The sequence below is a fragment of the Phyllobates terribilis genome, unplaced genomic scaffold (genome assembly GCF_046119375.1).
Source record: "Phyllobates terribilis strain yellow unplaced genomic scaffold, ASM4611937v1 Scaffold_4__5_contigs__length_816908805, whole genome shotgun sequence".
NCBI lineage: Eukaryota > Metazoa > Chordata > Amphibia > Anura > Dendrobatidae > Phyllobates > Phyllobates terribilis.
The window spans coordinates 294532742-294549154 of NW_027362764.1; the positions used below are offsets into that span (position 1 = coordinate 294532742).

Consider the following 16413-nt stretch of genomic DNA (forward strand, 5'->3'; position numbering starts at 1 on the left):
GTCCTGGAAGCCCTTCAGCATAGGCCTTTTGAGCCTATGGATTCTGCTAAACTTTCACTACTTTCTTGGAAGGTGGCCTTCTTGGTGGCAGTCACCTCTTTGAGAAGGGTATCGGAATTGGCAGAACTTTCTTGCTCACCTCCTTTTCTGGAATTTTTTCCGGATCGCGTGGTGCTTCGTACTCGTGAAGATTTTTTTGCCTAAGGTAGTGTCACAATTCCACATTAATCAGGACATTGTGTTGCCTTCTCTTTGTCCAGGACCTAAGAATTCAAGGGAGTGGGCCTTGCACTCGTTGGACTTAGTGCGGGCATTGAAGTTCTATCTTACGATCACCCAAGGTTTTCGGAAGTCGGACTCTCTTTTTATAATTCCGGCAGGTCGTCGGCGTGGTCAACGTGCTTCCAAAGACACGATAGTTCGGTGGATCCGTTCAGCTATCCTGGAAGCGTACCGGCTCAAGGGCGAGCCTTGTCCGGTTTAAAGTTAAAGCTCATTCCACGAGAGCCATTGGCTCATCGTGGGCTTTTCGTCAGGGGGCCTCGGCAGCGCAGCTCTGCCGGGCGGCCACCTGGCGCTCCGTTCACACCTTTACTAAGTTTTATAAGGTGGACGTAAGTGCTTCAGCCGATGCGGCCCTGGAACGCAGGGTCCAGCAGGCGGCGGTAATTTAAGTTATCCCTTTACTTAGTTTTCCGTTATTTAGCGCGGTTTGCGCTCTTGCCTAAGTTTTGGGGTATGGAAGCTTCTGCCTCTATTTCCCACCCTTAAGTAGGTACTGCTTTAGGACGTCCCACGAAGTAGAGAATCTGTCTCCCTTCCTTCTCTTCTGCTGCTGAAAGCCGGATTTTGGTAAGAACTTACCTGTAAAATCCTTTTCAGCGAAGGAAGGAAGGAAGGGAGACACAGCACCCTCCCAGGGCAGAAGTGTTTTTTTGTTTCTAGATGCAGCGCGTCTCCTTCCTGATGTCGATCTTCTGGACTGGGTTTAGCGCTCTACGGCTCTCCTTCCAGTTTCGCCAGCTCTACACAGTTGTCAGGTCCAATGGGGTATGCCTAAGACTGTGTTTCTATTACATAACCTGTTTTCTCTCATTTCTGAAATTTCAGAAGGGGATATGTTGGTCTGCTCTTCCTTAGCTTGTGTACGGACTGATGAACATGGGAGTAGCAGGAGCCTATATACTGGAGGGGCCGGTCATCTTTTTCCAATCTGAGGTGACTATCCTATGGGGCACCGCCTACCCACGAAGTAGAGAATCTGTCTCCCTTCCTTCCTTCGCTGAAAAGGATTTTACAGGTAAGTTCTTACCAAAATCCGTCTTTCTCCAGAAAGGTATGGAAATGGGTTTATCTCCTAGCACTCTTAAGGTGCAGATGTCTGCCCCGGGGGCCTTAATATAACTATAATTTTTCAGATGATAGGTGGGTTATTAGATTTCTCAAGGCATGTGACAGGTCCAGGCTAATACCTGCACCAAGAACACATCTCTGGGATTTAAATCTGGTCCTGGAAGAATTAACTAAATCCCCCTTTGAAACACGAAGGGGATTACTGGTCAAGACTCTCCTTAAAAATGGTGATATTGGTGGCTCTAACGTCGGCCTGTACAATCACTGACATAGGTATTGTCTATTAACCACTCGTTTAAGCAGATTGCTGAGGATAATATTGTCTTAGGCATTGTCTGGTCTTATCTCCTCAAAGTGGCCATCAAATTCCATAGAAGCCAGGAAATTATCCCCTTTAAGTGTCCTGAAAAGGCAGAGGAGCAGTGACTTCACAACCTAGACTTTAGACTGGTTCTGGTAGGCTATGATGAAACGGTAGAGACAGTGAAGCCTTGTTTCCTTCCAGCGGGTTAGGAAAGGCCTTAATGTCACAAGGGGTACCCTAGCTAGATGGTTCAGAGAGGCCAGTGGGTTAACCTACTCCTCTAGTAGTATATCATTTCCAGAGAACTTGAAGGCTCATTCTACCTGGACCGTGGCGACCTCCTGGGCAGAGTAGGTGGAAGTGTCTATCGACTGGATATGTAATGTGGCAACCTGGTCCTCTCCTTCCACCTTCTATAAACTATATCAACTTGACCGGTCTTCTTCTGATGATCTATCCTTTGGGAGAAAGGTGTTACAAGCAGTGATCCCTCTCTATGGTGTTTTGTTCTATATAAATCACTCAGGTGGTGGCGTCATGGGAGAAAGGGAAAAATCTTAGTAAATTACCGATGACAGGATTTTACAGAGCCCATGACAGGACCTTTTATATTAACTCCTTTTATCGCTAGTTGGTGTGCGCTACTTCTTGGTGTATAGTTAAAAAATGTTTTAATTGGTGATGGTTGTATCAAGAACTGTCTGGAGGTCCTCTCATGCTCTGAAACCAACTGATGCGGAGGAGAGGTACCACCTTTCTATTCAGTAGGTTTCCTGTCCTTAGTGGCGGGATACCCTCTCTCAGGTGGCGTTGTCATGGACTCTGTAAAATCCTGTTACGGGTAAGTAGCGAAGATTTTTCTTGCTGAAAACAAACTATTATAAAAGTGTAACTATTATACAGAGGTCTGGGTGTGTGTTTTAACAAAATGAATATGGATTTGTGCTTTGTTATATAGAAAGAGTCACTGATCCACCGTTTATAAGATTCATGCATTTTTTAGAGAGTAGGAACTTTAAGCCCCCAATGTAAAGTACTGCACTGCTCAAAAAAATAAAGGTAGCACTTAAACAGAATATAACTCCAAGTAAATCAAACTTCTGTGAAATCAAACTGTCCACTTAGGAAGCAACACTGATTGACAATCAATTTCACATGCTGTTGTGCAAATGGAATAGACAATAGATTGAAATTACTGGCAATTATCAAGACGCCCTCAATAAAGGAGTGGTTCTGCAGGTGGGGACCACAAACAACATCTCAGTACCAATGCTTTCTGGCTGATGTTTTGGTCACTTTTGAATGTTGGTTGTGCTTTCACACTCACACGTCACATGAGATGGACTCTACAACCCACAGACATTGCTAGCTAGTGCAGCTCATCCAGGATGGCACATCAATGCGAGCTGTGGCAAGAAGGTTTGCGGTGTCTGTCAGTGTAGTGTCCAGAGGTTGGAGGCGCTACCAGGAGACAAGCCAGTACACCAGGAGACGTGGAGGGGGCTGTAGGAGGGCAACAACCTAGCAGCAGAACTGCTACCTCCACCTTTGTGCAAGGAGGAACAGGAGGAGCACTGCCAGAGACCTGGAAAATGACCTCCAGCAGGCCACAAATATGCATGTGTCTGCATAAACGGTTAGAAATCGACTCCATGAGGGTGGTATGAGGGCCCAACTTCCACAGATGGGGGTTGTGCTCACAGCCCAACACCATGCAGGATGCTTGGCTTTTGTCACAGAACAGAACACCAGGATTGGCAAAGTCGCCACTGGCGCCCTGTGCTCTTCGCAGATGAAAGCAGCTTCACACTGAGCACATGTGATGGTCTGGAGACGCCGTGGAGAGCGATCTGCTGCCTGCAACATCCTTCAGCATGACCGGTTTGGCAGTGGGTCAGTAATGGTGTGGGGTGCCATTTCTTTGGAGGGCTGCACAGCCCTCCTTGTGCTCGCCAGAGGTAGCCTGACTGCCATTAGGTACCGAGATGAGATCCTCAGACCCCTCGTGAGACCATATGCTGGTGCAGTTAGCCCTGGGTTCCTCCTAATGCAGGACAATGCCAGACCTCATGTGGCTGGAGTGTGTCAGCTGTTCCTGCAAGATGAAGGCATTGAAGCTATGGACTGGCCCGCCCGTTCCCCAGACCTGAATCTGATTGAGCACATCTGGGACATCATGTCTCTCTCCAGCCACCACTTGCACCACAGACTGTCCAGGAGTTGGCGGATGCTTTAGTCCAGGTCTGGGAGGAGATCCCACAGCAGACCATCCGCAACCTCATCAGGAGCATGTCCAGGCGTTGTAGGGAGGTCATACAGGCACGTGGAGGCCACACACAATACTGAGCCTGATTTTGACTTGTTTTAAGGACATTACATCAAAGTTGGATCAGCCTGTAGTGTGTTTTTCCATTTTAATTTTGGGGGTGACTACAAATCCAGGCCTCCATTGGTTAATAAATTTGATTTCCATTAATGATGTGTGATTTTGTTGTCAGCACATTCAACTTTGTACAGAACAAAGTATTCAATGAGAATATTTAATTCATTCAGATCTAGGATGTGTTATTTGAGTGTTCCCTTCATTTTTTTGAGCAGTGTATTTATATAGGGGTATTGTGCACATAACTATATTTAAATGATCAGGGTCTAGTGTTCAGTTTCTAAACTCCCATCTCTTGGTGTAATAAAGGGTTGCTCATTTTAGAATTGGTGAATCTATTAAAAAGCCGTTTACATTATGCAAAATTTTATTAAGGCATTCATTTGTAAGCCATTGCATCGCTCTGGTGCAGATTTTATTCAGACATGTCCTAGCTAATATATACTGACACTTTTTGGAATTATTGGCAAGAAATGCATCTCTGACTTTCATTCCTCAGTCCTGCCCACATGGAGATCAAATCTGGGTGGCCATGCTGACCTACATTTCCTGGAAAACCCTCCTGTGCCATTTCTATGTGGTTGGTCTCGGTTTAAATAGACAATAAAGATGCTTAGGTCATTATTGTGTTAAGATCTAGATGCATGAAATTGGGAAGTACAGTACCTTCATTGCCACAATATTTTCTGGCAGTAATTATCTGGCAATTTGTCTTTTCAACATAAATAAGTTATGAAGCTTTGTGATAAATTTTTTTAATGTTTTTAAAGTAACGATCACCTTAATACATTTGTGCTTGGAACTATTAAAACGGTATCCACATCAAAATGGCTTCCTATGAATATTGATTAGGCTCTGCCCTATCTTTTACATACCTTCATTTACTAAGTATGCATGTAGAAGTGAATTATCATGTGATCTTATATTTATTGTTTTAGCCACATTAAATGTGATTGCTCAGAGCCTTCACTGAATTAAAAGCAATTCTCCCCAACCTTTGTAAATGATATAAAAGCTACCTGCTTAAAAGGAAACTTGTCATGTCTTTTAACCTGCAGATATAGGGTTAATCTGCAGACTAATGGTCATGAAGGTGCCCAGCCACAGAGTACAGCACCCTGGAGAAAATGAAGCCACCAGCTTACAGGAGCAATTACGGTACTCACCGGTCACAGCACTGAGAAGGTCAAGTGTAACCATTGTGACAGAGCCAGCTCTGCTGTCAGTCAGTGGATGTGAGTGGGGTGTGGTTCCCCACAGCTCTGTGCTGTGGATGGTGACCTGTAATTGCTCTGGGCACGCCTAAGTGACTAAAAGCTGGCAGCTCCCTATATATGCAAGTTTAAAGGAATCTGTCAGCAGATTTTTGCTATGTAATTGGAAGACAGCATGCTGTAGGGGTTAGAATGCAGATTTCCGCAATGCCTCTTATCAAGCTCTAAGGTTTTATTCACTTGTAATGATTGTTTTAGCACCAGGTGCTGGTACATAGCAGTATGTGCCTCCTGGTTCAACTGTGCCCTCTTCTGTGTTAAGCCAGTTATGATCTATAGACAATGTACACGAAGAGCCTGGTGTGGGCGGGGTTAGCTTCCTCAGCTCTGTTACATTGCTAAATCTAAAAGCTCTGATTGTGTCCGCACTGCTGCACCCAGTAAATTGATACATCAAAGGATTCAGGGTCTCTTTGCCTACATCATGCTGTTTTCAGATGAGGTAGCAAAAAACTGCTGCCAGATTCCCTTTAACCCTTTCACAACATTCAAACATTGACATCTGCTGGGCTGTGTGCAGCGCTGATGTTTCTCTACGGTCGGCTGTCTTGAAGTGCTGAAAACACCCAGATTCCTGCAAGCCCTGGGATTCTGGTGCAGTGCAATAGCTCTTGCCGGCAAGCTCATCGGTACCTGATTTGCTCAGATCCTGATTATATTAACCCTGTGTTATCTTCTAGATGCCGCAATCAATAGCTATTGCAGCATTTAAAAGTTTGAGTGAGACAGAGGGAGCCTTCGCTCACACCTCTGGCACCCCGTTACATAATCACAGGGGAGCTGAGGGTTGTCATGCCAACCGGAGGTCAAATGATAACCACCAGGTCTACCAGCTACATTGGCCTGTTACACTCAGCCAGCAGCAGGGTCTAACAGGCTTTCTGTCAGTGTAAAACTGACAGTTCTCATGCATTGGGATACATGTGTATTGCAATGCTGGAGCCCTGCGATCAGAGAAATTAAAGTTGAAGTCCCATACAGGGGCTAAGTAAAATAATAACTTTTTTTAATAAAAAAAAATTAAAAACAATGAAACAATATTAAACCAGTATATTTATGTAAAAACAAAAATAAAGTTTATAAATATGGCATGTCCACATCCGGAACGACCCTATCTATAACACCGTCAAACTAGTAAACACCTTGGTGAACACTGTAAAACAAAAAAGGGGCAAAAACTACCTCTGAACAAAAAGTGGAATAGAATGCAATCAAAAAGACAAATTAAAATAACGTTTTCAGCAATACCATTTTTATCTTGTATGGAAAAAAAAAATCATTCAGTGAAGAAATAAGCTGTACCTCTCATATTATAGTAATGCAAAAACAATTGTTTTTTCTATAAAATGTTTTTCCTCTTTTATACAAAAACGATCAAACCCTCACACTTCTCTAGTGGCAGAAATATAGAGAAATTTATAGCTCAAAATATGACTATGCAAAAACTTTCTTTTCCCTTCACTCATGACTGCACACCTGAGGACAGTAAACCTACTGAAATTAAATGAGCAGCACCTCTCCTTCGCATGAACAGGTTCCTTTCCTTGATGGGAAACTCGTGCTGAAATCTGCAGTTAAGAATGGAATAAAGAATCTTGCCAAGCCCTGTCCCGGCGTCCAGAAGAGCAGGCTACATGCCTGTGGAGCTGACCTTCAGGGTGCTGAAAGCGCACCATTCACAGGTTCAGAGGGGGCTCTATTGCATATGCAGGGGGTAGAGACTGAAATGCGTGGCATGTCTCGGACTGTGGTGCCGCCCTCCCCCCAACACGCTGCCCACTCTCCATGGCATGCTGAGCGGCCAGGATGCTCAGCTATCAATGGCGCACCCTGCTGACGTCACGGGCGCAATCCACGCTGGGAATGGATGTGCCTGAGTGATGTCACAGGGGGCACGCTGGGGTAAAATGGTCGCGCTTTATGTGAGCATTGCTGGCCGGTAGCGTGCGGAATTGGTGCATCCTGGTTGGTTCTCACAGGCAGAGGGAGAGGGGGCAGGCAATCGTCTGGAGGGACCGGACAAGGTTGACCCGGAAGACAGCGCTGTGGGTCCCACATATAAAGGGGAACGGACCACAAGGGAAGTGCTTATGCTCCAGCTCAACCTCTCCTCCTTGATATGGAGGATCAGAGGCAGCAGCAGCTGCAACCCCCAGCTCACAATCAGCAGCATGGACACAGAGTGAGCAGCCGTTCTGGTGGATGATACAGATAGGCTAGTTAAAGCTGTTAGTCTCTCCTCTCTTGGGCCCATTGTTGACCGAAGTCCCTAAAGACGTGATGTTTGGAGAGTTGGAGCAGAGAAAAGCTCACCTTTCCAGTTAATGGTAAAATCCAGGCACTCATTAACAAGGAACGGGAAAAAAACGGAGATTCGGTGCCTCGCCTCCCCTCCTCAAAATATCTCCTTTTTGAAAATAAGGACTTTGATATGGGAAAATGTCCCTAGGATTGATGGGGCTGTATCAAAATCCTCAGAGGTCAGCCCTACTCTTTGAAGATTCTGGAGTGCTTAGAGATCCATTAGATAAAAAAGCAGGTGGATATCTGAAGCACACAAGGGAAGTCGGTGATTGCCGAAACCTGCACCTCTATTCCCTTATGATTTGGCCTCACAAAGTTAAACAGCTCAAAGATAAAACCCCAAAGGATAAAACTTTGGCCAACATGCCTTTGTTACAGGGAGCTGCTGCATTTCTGGCAGATACATGCGTAGACTAGGTGAGGCTAGCAGCTAGCTCTGCTGGGTTGTCAAATGCAGCAAGACTAGCTTTCTGGCTCAAAGGCTGTCCGGGAGATATTCAGTCAAATAAACTATGCTCTACACTGTGTGATGGCCAATTTTTGTTTGGGAAGAAATTAGACGACATCTTAGAAAAGGCTGGTGACGAGAAACTGCTATCCTGGGCTCACAAGTGATACGAGGAAGCCTTCCTTTCAGAGGAAAAAATTTAATAGTGGATGTCCTCCAAGGGAGAGAAGGAAGTGGGAGTTTAAAGTAAGAAAGAGCCCGGATTTATGTTCGGAGGTCTGTCTTCAGCTTCCATAAAATCCTCACAATGACGCCAGGCTAGAAGTAGGGGGAAGGCTTTCCCTCTTCATTTAGGCCTGGGCGAACATCTCCTCCAGCAGCTGGATTCTGGACATAGTAAGGGAAGGTCTATAAATAGAATTTTATCTGCCACATCAAACCTGTGTAATGACACCACCCAGGAAGTCAAGGGAAGAGCTATCCCTAGAGAGAAAAGGGAAAGGGATTTTATTCCCTGCTCTTTTTGATTAAAAAGACAAACAAAAAAAAACAGATGGTTAATTCAGAACAATCATAAATCTGAAGAACCTCAACTGGTGGATATAAAATCGTACCTTCAAGATGGAATCTGTGAGCACGGCCATAAAACTGCTCTATCCCTATTTGATTTATGGTGGTTGTTTATTTAAAGGATGCTTATTACCACATCCCAATTCATCCAGACCATCAGAGGTACCTGAGATTAGCCCTGTACGCACAGGGGGAAATCAAGCATTACCTATTCAGAGCCCTTCCATTCGGGTTGTCGGAGGCTCTGAGAATCTTCACCATGATAATAGCCGAAATAACTACCTACCTTCGCATTCGATGCCTACTTCCTCTATAGTGGGGAGATCAGAAGACCACTGGGCAGCACAGCTGAGATGTGAGTAGTCTTAGAAGATCTTGGCTTGGATGGTGAGCACTCAAGTCAAGGCTAAAACCAATAAGAGTACAGTCTTTCCTGGGTCTTGTTCTAAAATCCATGCTTGAGACTGGTCTCTCACCCGAGGAGAAGGTAGTAAAACTTGCCTCGGCAGCAGTTGCCTACCTTAGGGTCATTTTTGGAAGATCTATGTCCCTGTTAGGAACCCTGACATCCTGCATCCCAGCAGTGAGATGGGCCCAGCTCCACATGAGGCAGCTTCAGTGGGAAATTGTCTGCACAGAGGTTGCTAAAAGAACATTTAAAGGTGGTACTTTCTTTAGAAGTCAAACTCCCTCTTGTGGTGGCCAGACAGGGCAAACCTAACATGATTAAGCATAGGCTTTTGAATCTTTGGGTATTCCTTGTGAATCGGTACAATCGGATTTTAATATTTTTACAATTAAATATGGATTTTTAATGGTCATCGCTGGATAATCCTTTTTCTCTTTTTGCATTTGTCTTCACGTCCAAGGCTAGGATGGCTCATTGCGAGGCTTTATACCTGCTGGCAATCTTCAATTTGGTGAGCTGACATCCCTTCCCTATTCCCATCTGTATATAAAACCTAACATCGGGTCCAGTGGTTAGGCCAATAAATGACACAACCGATGCGAGCAACTCTGGTTGGGGGTTGCTCCTGAGGGATAATACAATTCGGGGGTCTTGGTCACTCTGAGAGGGGTCAGTCGTCAAACCTAAAAACTGTGGGCTGTAGAAAGCTCTAAATGACTTTCTTCCCTTCCTCTTTGGTCGCCAGGTCTGGTCATGTTGAACAACCGGGCTATGGTGGCATACATCAACCACCGGGAAGAGAACAAGGTCCCACTCCCTAATGGAAGCAGCAAGCAAAATCTTCCAGCTGGCAGAGCAACACCTTTTGTCCCCAACAGCGCTGAACATAAAGGGGCGCAGAACACGAATGCAGACTTCCTAAGCCGCAACAGGCTGAAACGTGGAGTATGGACCCTAAACTCCCAGTTTCAGGTGATAGTTCTCTAATGGGTGTTGCCAGAAATGGATTTGTTTGCCGACAAACAGAAAAGTAAAGTTCTGTTCGCTAAACCCAAGAGAAAACTCCTATGCGGTAGATGCCCTTCAGGTCCCCTGGAACTTCAGGATTGCTTATGCCTTCTATCTGATAGTGATCATCTCAACAGTCATGAAAAAGATCAGGGAGCTAAAGCGAGAGATTCTGATTGCTCCATTCTGGCCTAAAAGACCATGGTTTTCATTATCGAGGTAAATATCTCAGATCCATGGATTTTGTTGGAAATCCTGGACCTTCTTACTCGGCGTCCAGTATTCCACTCTCAAGTGAAGGGCTTCCATCTAACAGTGTTGAATTTGAAATGGCAATACGGAATGTGAAAGGTTTTTCGCCAGGGTTAGTCTCCACCTTTTTAAAGTTGAAAGCCTATAAAAAAGATTTACGGCAGGACGTGGAAAAAAATTCTGGAATTTTCCGGTAAGGCTTTGGGAGAAAAGGCTCCAGATGGTCCCATCCTAGAGTTCCTCCAGACGGGGTTTGAGTTTGGATTAGCTACTAGTACTCTCAAGGTTCAGGTGTCAGCCTTGGGTGTGTTGTACAATTGTAATCTCAGGGCCAATAAGTGGGTATAGAGATTCATAAAAATTGATGGGGTCCAGGCCAGTCCCAATTCCAAATGTTAATAACCACATAAAGGTTATATAGATCCATAGGTAATTCATAAGAAGTAACCCAAATTATTATAGCCTATATACACTTCCTCCTTACATTATAGTAGTCAATTAATAGGAAAGTCATCTATTTCATATTGTTACTTTATTACAATTATTTAAACACAGCAAACAGAGTAAAAATAAAAATCCAGCCCCTAAAAAATCCCATAAAACAAGGGTGGTGCGGTCCACCACGCTTATTGGCATGAGGTAGTATGTTGTACAAGTTAGCTCAATATACATCAGTATTACCAGCATATCTACTGCATAGCATGAATTAATGCATTTAGTCAAATTCCAAAGAAGTCTATTATACAATTCTATCCCTTATAATACATTGTGCAAAACTCGATATACAGCAATATTGCCCATATATAATGCAAAATATGAATCAATTAGTTGGCTAAGTTGCAATCAAGGTATGTTGTACAATTCCGTCAGATATATAATCAGTATAATGCAAAATGTGAATCAATTAGTTGGTTGTTACAATCAGAATATATTGCACAATTCCATCAAATATATAACCATAGTTATGTAAATTGGTTAAAATCAGCATTTAATAACACATGTATATTCCGCAACATAAATCGAATATATAATGGCTAAAAATACAAACCGGATGCCATGACAGTATCTCCACACCGGAACCCCCGAGGAAGCAACGTTTTCGAAACGTTCGTTGGGGTGCTTGGGTGGTGTGGAGATACTGCCATGGCATCTGGTTTGTATTTTTAGCCATTATATATTCGATTTATGTTGAGGAATATACATGTGTTATTAAATGCTGATGTTAAGCAATATACATAACTATGTGGTTATATATTTGATGAAATTGTGCAATATATTCTGATTGTAACATAACCAACTAATTGATTCACATTTTGCATTATACTGTGATTATATATCTGACGGAAATGTGCAATATACCTTGATTGCAACTTGGCCAACTAATTGATTCATATTTTGCATTGTATATGGGCAATATTGTTGTATATCGAGTTATTTTGCACAATTTATTATTAGGGATAGAATTGTATAATAGACTTCTTTGGAATTTGACTAAGTGCATTAATTCATGCTATGCAGTATATATGCTGGTAATACTGATGTACATTGAGCTAACTTGTACAACATACTACCTCATGCCAATAAGATAGTGGTGGACCGCACCACCCTTGTGGTTTTATGGGATTTTTTAGGGGCTGGATTTTTATTTTTACTCTGTTTTCTGTGTTTTTAAATAATTGTAATAAAGTAACAAAATGACATTACAGGTGATCATTTCCTACCAATTCAAAAGGTTACCCAATGGAATCTAAACCTAGTACCAGAGGCATTGACCAAATACCCATTCAGCCCTCTACAGGAGTTGTTTGCCAAGTATCTTACCCTTAAAACTATCATATTGGTAGCATTGACATCAGCCCGCAGGGTAAGTGATATACAGGCCCTTTCTACAAGCCCTCCTTATACACAGATATGAAGATAGGGTTATACTGAGACCTTATTCGGTCTACCTTTCCAAGGTAGCCTTAAAGTTTTAGTCAGGAGATTATCATGCCCTCCTTTTGTAATGGGCCTAGGAATTCAGGGTAGGAAAATTTCAGTCTGGATGTTAGAAGAACACTGTTAGAGTACATATCTGACTAGTCTGTGGCGGAAAGCCCAGTCCCTGTTTGTAGCCTTTCAAGGTAGCAGGAAGGGATACGGGGTATCCAAGAGTACCATTGCAAGGTGGATCAGGGAGGCCATTAGTTTAGCCTACTCGGCTAGTGGCACTCCGGTTCCTGATGGCATAAAGGCTCACTCCACCAGAGTTGTTGTGACCTCCTGAGCCGAGAAAGGTGAAGTATTTATTGATCAAATTTGTAAGGCTGCTACCTGGTCCTCACCATTCACTTTCCTTAGGGCACCACAGACTAGATCTATTCTCCTCTGCTGACTTAAACTCTGGCAGATGGGTGCTGCAAGTGGTGGTCCCTCCCGAAGGTGTTTCTCTATTCTCAAGAAATCTCAGGTGTGCGGTCATGGGTGAAGGGAAAATAAGGTTACTTACCGGTAGCTGGTTTTTCTGGAATCCATGACAGCACCCATATATGATCTTTCCCCCAACCCACCCCCCTTAATTTTTTTCTCACCATATGGGTGTGCACTATAGATTGGATGTTTTTTTTTGATGTGGTGTCTGTTATATGTATAATCTTTTTGGAGGTACTCGTGCTCTGTAACCTAACTGATGTGGGGGAGAAGTGCCACCCTTTTATTTCAGTAGGTTTCTTGTCCTTGGTGGGTGGATCTCTCAAGTATGTTGTCATGGGTTATTGAAAAAACCGGCTTTACCGGGAAGTAGCCTTGATGTTTTTGTGTATAAAAATGTCTTCTGGTGTGATAGCAGCCAAACATAAAGAATATAAATCTGTAATCGCACCAACCCAGAGAATAGTCTAATGACTTGTATCTCACACTAGGAATGGAGTAAAAAAAATAAACTGTTCATTTTCTCCTCTTGCCTCTGTGAAAATAACTGTGGGGATAAAGCCGGAAAAATGTTGTGTTTTTTTTAAGGCTGAGCGTTTACAAAATTCTGTAAAGCACCTGTGGGTTCAAGGTGCTCACCACACCTCTAGATAAATTCCTTGAGGGGTGTAGTTTCCAAAATGGGAGGGTGGGGAGAGGTTTCTACTGTTTAGGCACATCAGGGGCTCTGCAAACGTGACATGTCGCCCGCTATCCATTACAGCCAAACTTGTGTTACAAAAGTCAAATGGTGCTCCTTCCCTTCCAAGCCCTGCTGTGCACCCAAAAAGTAGTTTTCCATCACACATGCAGTATCTGCGTACTCAGGAGAGATTGCACAACAGATGCGGTCTATTTTCTCCTGTACCTTTTGTAAAAATTAAATTAGGAATAAATCAACATTTTTGTAGGAAAAGTAAAATGTTCATGTTTTTCTTCCATATTGCATTAATTCCTGTGAAGCACCTGAAGGGTTAAACTTCTAGAATGTAGTTTTGTTCACTTTGAGGGATGCAGTTCTTAGAATGTCACTTTTGAGTACTTTCTGTGACAGGCCCCTCAGTCACTTCAAATGTGATGTTTCTAAAAGAAATTACAATCATTTTTTTTTTTTTTTATTACAAAAGGAAATAATTGCTGATAAACTTTTAACCCTTCTAACTTCCTAACTAAAAGCTTAGAAAATTATGCTGATGTAAAGTAGACTTGTGGTAAATGTTAACTTTTTTTTGTGATAGAACTATTTGATTTAAGGGCGTAAAAATTTAAGTTTAAAAATGTGCTATATTTTTGCCAAAATTCTGATATTTTCACAGTATTTCCACCAGTACTAGTTGAGTCATTCATTGCAAACATCTTGAAAAGCAATTGTGTGTGGGGTGGGGACTGATAGAGATGGTATCAGTTCTGTTGGAATAAAACATGGATGTATACCATCCGTCTGCAATACGTCACAGCTCCTTTCCGGTGTTTTATTGAATTCGTCTCGCTTTGAAAGATTTTGAGGACTAACACATCAATATCCGATCAGTGGTGGTAGAGTTTTCTTTTTCTTTTTTTTTTTTTGGATTAAATGTTCACAACCAAAAGAGCACAGCTTGACACAGTTTAGTGGCTGGACCTTTTCATTAGAAGTCCATTTCTCCGTTCTTTTAGGTATCTGTTGGCAAATATTTGTGCATGAGGTTGCAGAGGGCTTCACTGCAGGAGGATAAAGATGCCAGAGAGCTGTAAGTTCAGGGCATCAGCTGTCAGTGACTGATGGATCATTCTTTTTGCAATGTCATTCGGACCTTTACAGCGCATGCACCACCGCAAGGAAAGACTGCGCTTGTAAGAAATCTTGGCAGAACCAGTGCCAACTTCATTGAACTGTACAATCACAAGAGACAGCATCCAAAGCACAGGTGTAGAAATAAAACAACTTATTCTGCCATATACAAAAGGTGACAATGGTTCGACCTTTCAAAAGGTCTTCATCAAATAGAAACCCAGAGCAGCATGACGTGCTTAAATAGTGTGGCTCACTTGAATACACCAATCACGAAATGGTTCCACCCGCTAGAGCAATTATCAATATACATAAAAAAAACATACACTGACAAGAGAGGACTGGAGGCCAATACATAAATAGACACCACTTACCACTGATACAATATAAAACGGCCATCATGTGGGATAATATACATAACATGGTTTGCATGAAAACTACAGCGACTATCATCCAATAGGAGCGCGGCAATGTAATAACCAGGGAAACCACCACCCAATGCAAAAACAACCTGGCACCATAAGCAGTGTGACTGCTCAGGTGATGCCCGATCACAGGGCAGACATCAGTGGCATCGTCAGGGAATCTGTCACATAACCGCAACCCAGCAATGACCAAGGCAAACTGCGCTTGTTGGTGACGCTGATTATTCTTGATCAAAGCTTCCTGTTGTCATGAGTACTGTGATAACAGGTTAGTAAACAAAACATTTGTCAAAATGCATATGAAAACTATTCTAGATCAGAGCGCAAGGTGGAGAATGGAGGACCAAGAGGGGGGAAGGAACACAGGGGAGACTGATATATTGGCAACAAAGTGCATCATACAGTAAGATTGCATCGTATGGAACGCCATTCATGTCAATCAACTTGAATCTGGGTCAACATTCAACCGTCCGAGTCAAACATCCCCACTGGTAGAAAAAAAAAACTTCAAGTAATAAAAAAAGCAATAAAAAAATACTAAAGACAATAGATGTATGGAAGGGCAAGGGATAATCATAGGCAACTAAGAATTATATTCTATACCAAGATCTATTGGCTGGAGACTCTCCAGTTCATGGATCCATTTTAGTTCCTTCCTTTTCAGTAGCTAAAGCCTAGTTCCACCCCTCTATACAGGTTTACCATCAATGACTCAAACTCAATTGATTCACCAAATATCTGTTCTTCTAAAAATGTTTGGGAACTGGCAAATCAGAGAGACCGGTCCTGATGGTCCTTGTGCGTTTGCTAATACAGGCCCAAATCTCCATGGTCTTCTCCTCAATGTAACGAAGTCCACAGGGACATGAGATCACATAAATCACTAATAAGTTATTTGTTTCGGTCTTCAAAGATCCAATGTACAATTTTACCATCTTATCCTTTAAATTCCTACCCCATCTGTATAACAGAGGTCGGGATATGAAATTGGCAATAGAAGGGTCTCTCCTATGTAATTGGGGCCATGGTCTGTTCAATATCCCTGCTACTTGTCCACTAACAGGGCAAAAAATGGAGACAAAGGGGATCCTCATGAGTGTCTGTGAGGGACACAAACTTTTACAAGGTCTTCCCGTTTTAGTTCTAAATCTCATGTCCCTAAGGACCACGAGTAGAGTAACCCCTAGGCACAAATTCTGCGCGCATATCAAGTCCCCCCCCAAAAAAAAAAAAAAAAATTGTAGCTGTACACCTACCTCTCAAATACCACCACGTAGATGTTGCCATACGTAGGGGCTACATTGGACCCCATGGCTGTACCCCAGCACTGCAGGAAGGAATAAACCCCAAATAGGAAGTAGTTCCTTCTTAGGATGAACCCGCCAGCGCAAGGGCAACGTGTACGCTCGGGCCCAATGTCTGAGCTGGAAAGCATATCTGCCACAGCCAGAAGTCCCTTCTCAT

At 43.1% G+C, this 16413-nt stretch overlaps 1 protein-coding gene across 10 annotated transcripts in view; it reads left to right on the forward strand.

Moving 5' to 3' along the window:
• Nucleotides 1–16413, forward strand: part of GRB10 (growth factor receptor bound protein 10) — a 302376-nt gene that overhangs the window by 213537 nt on the left and 72426 nt on the right. The window lies entirely within an intron of this gene.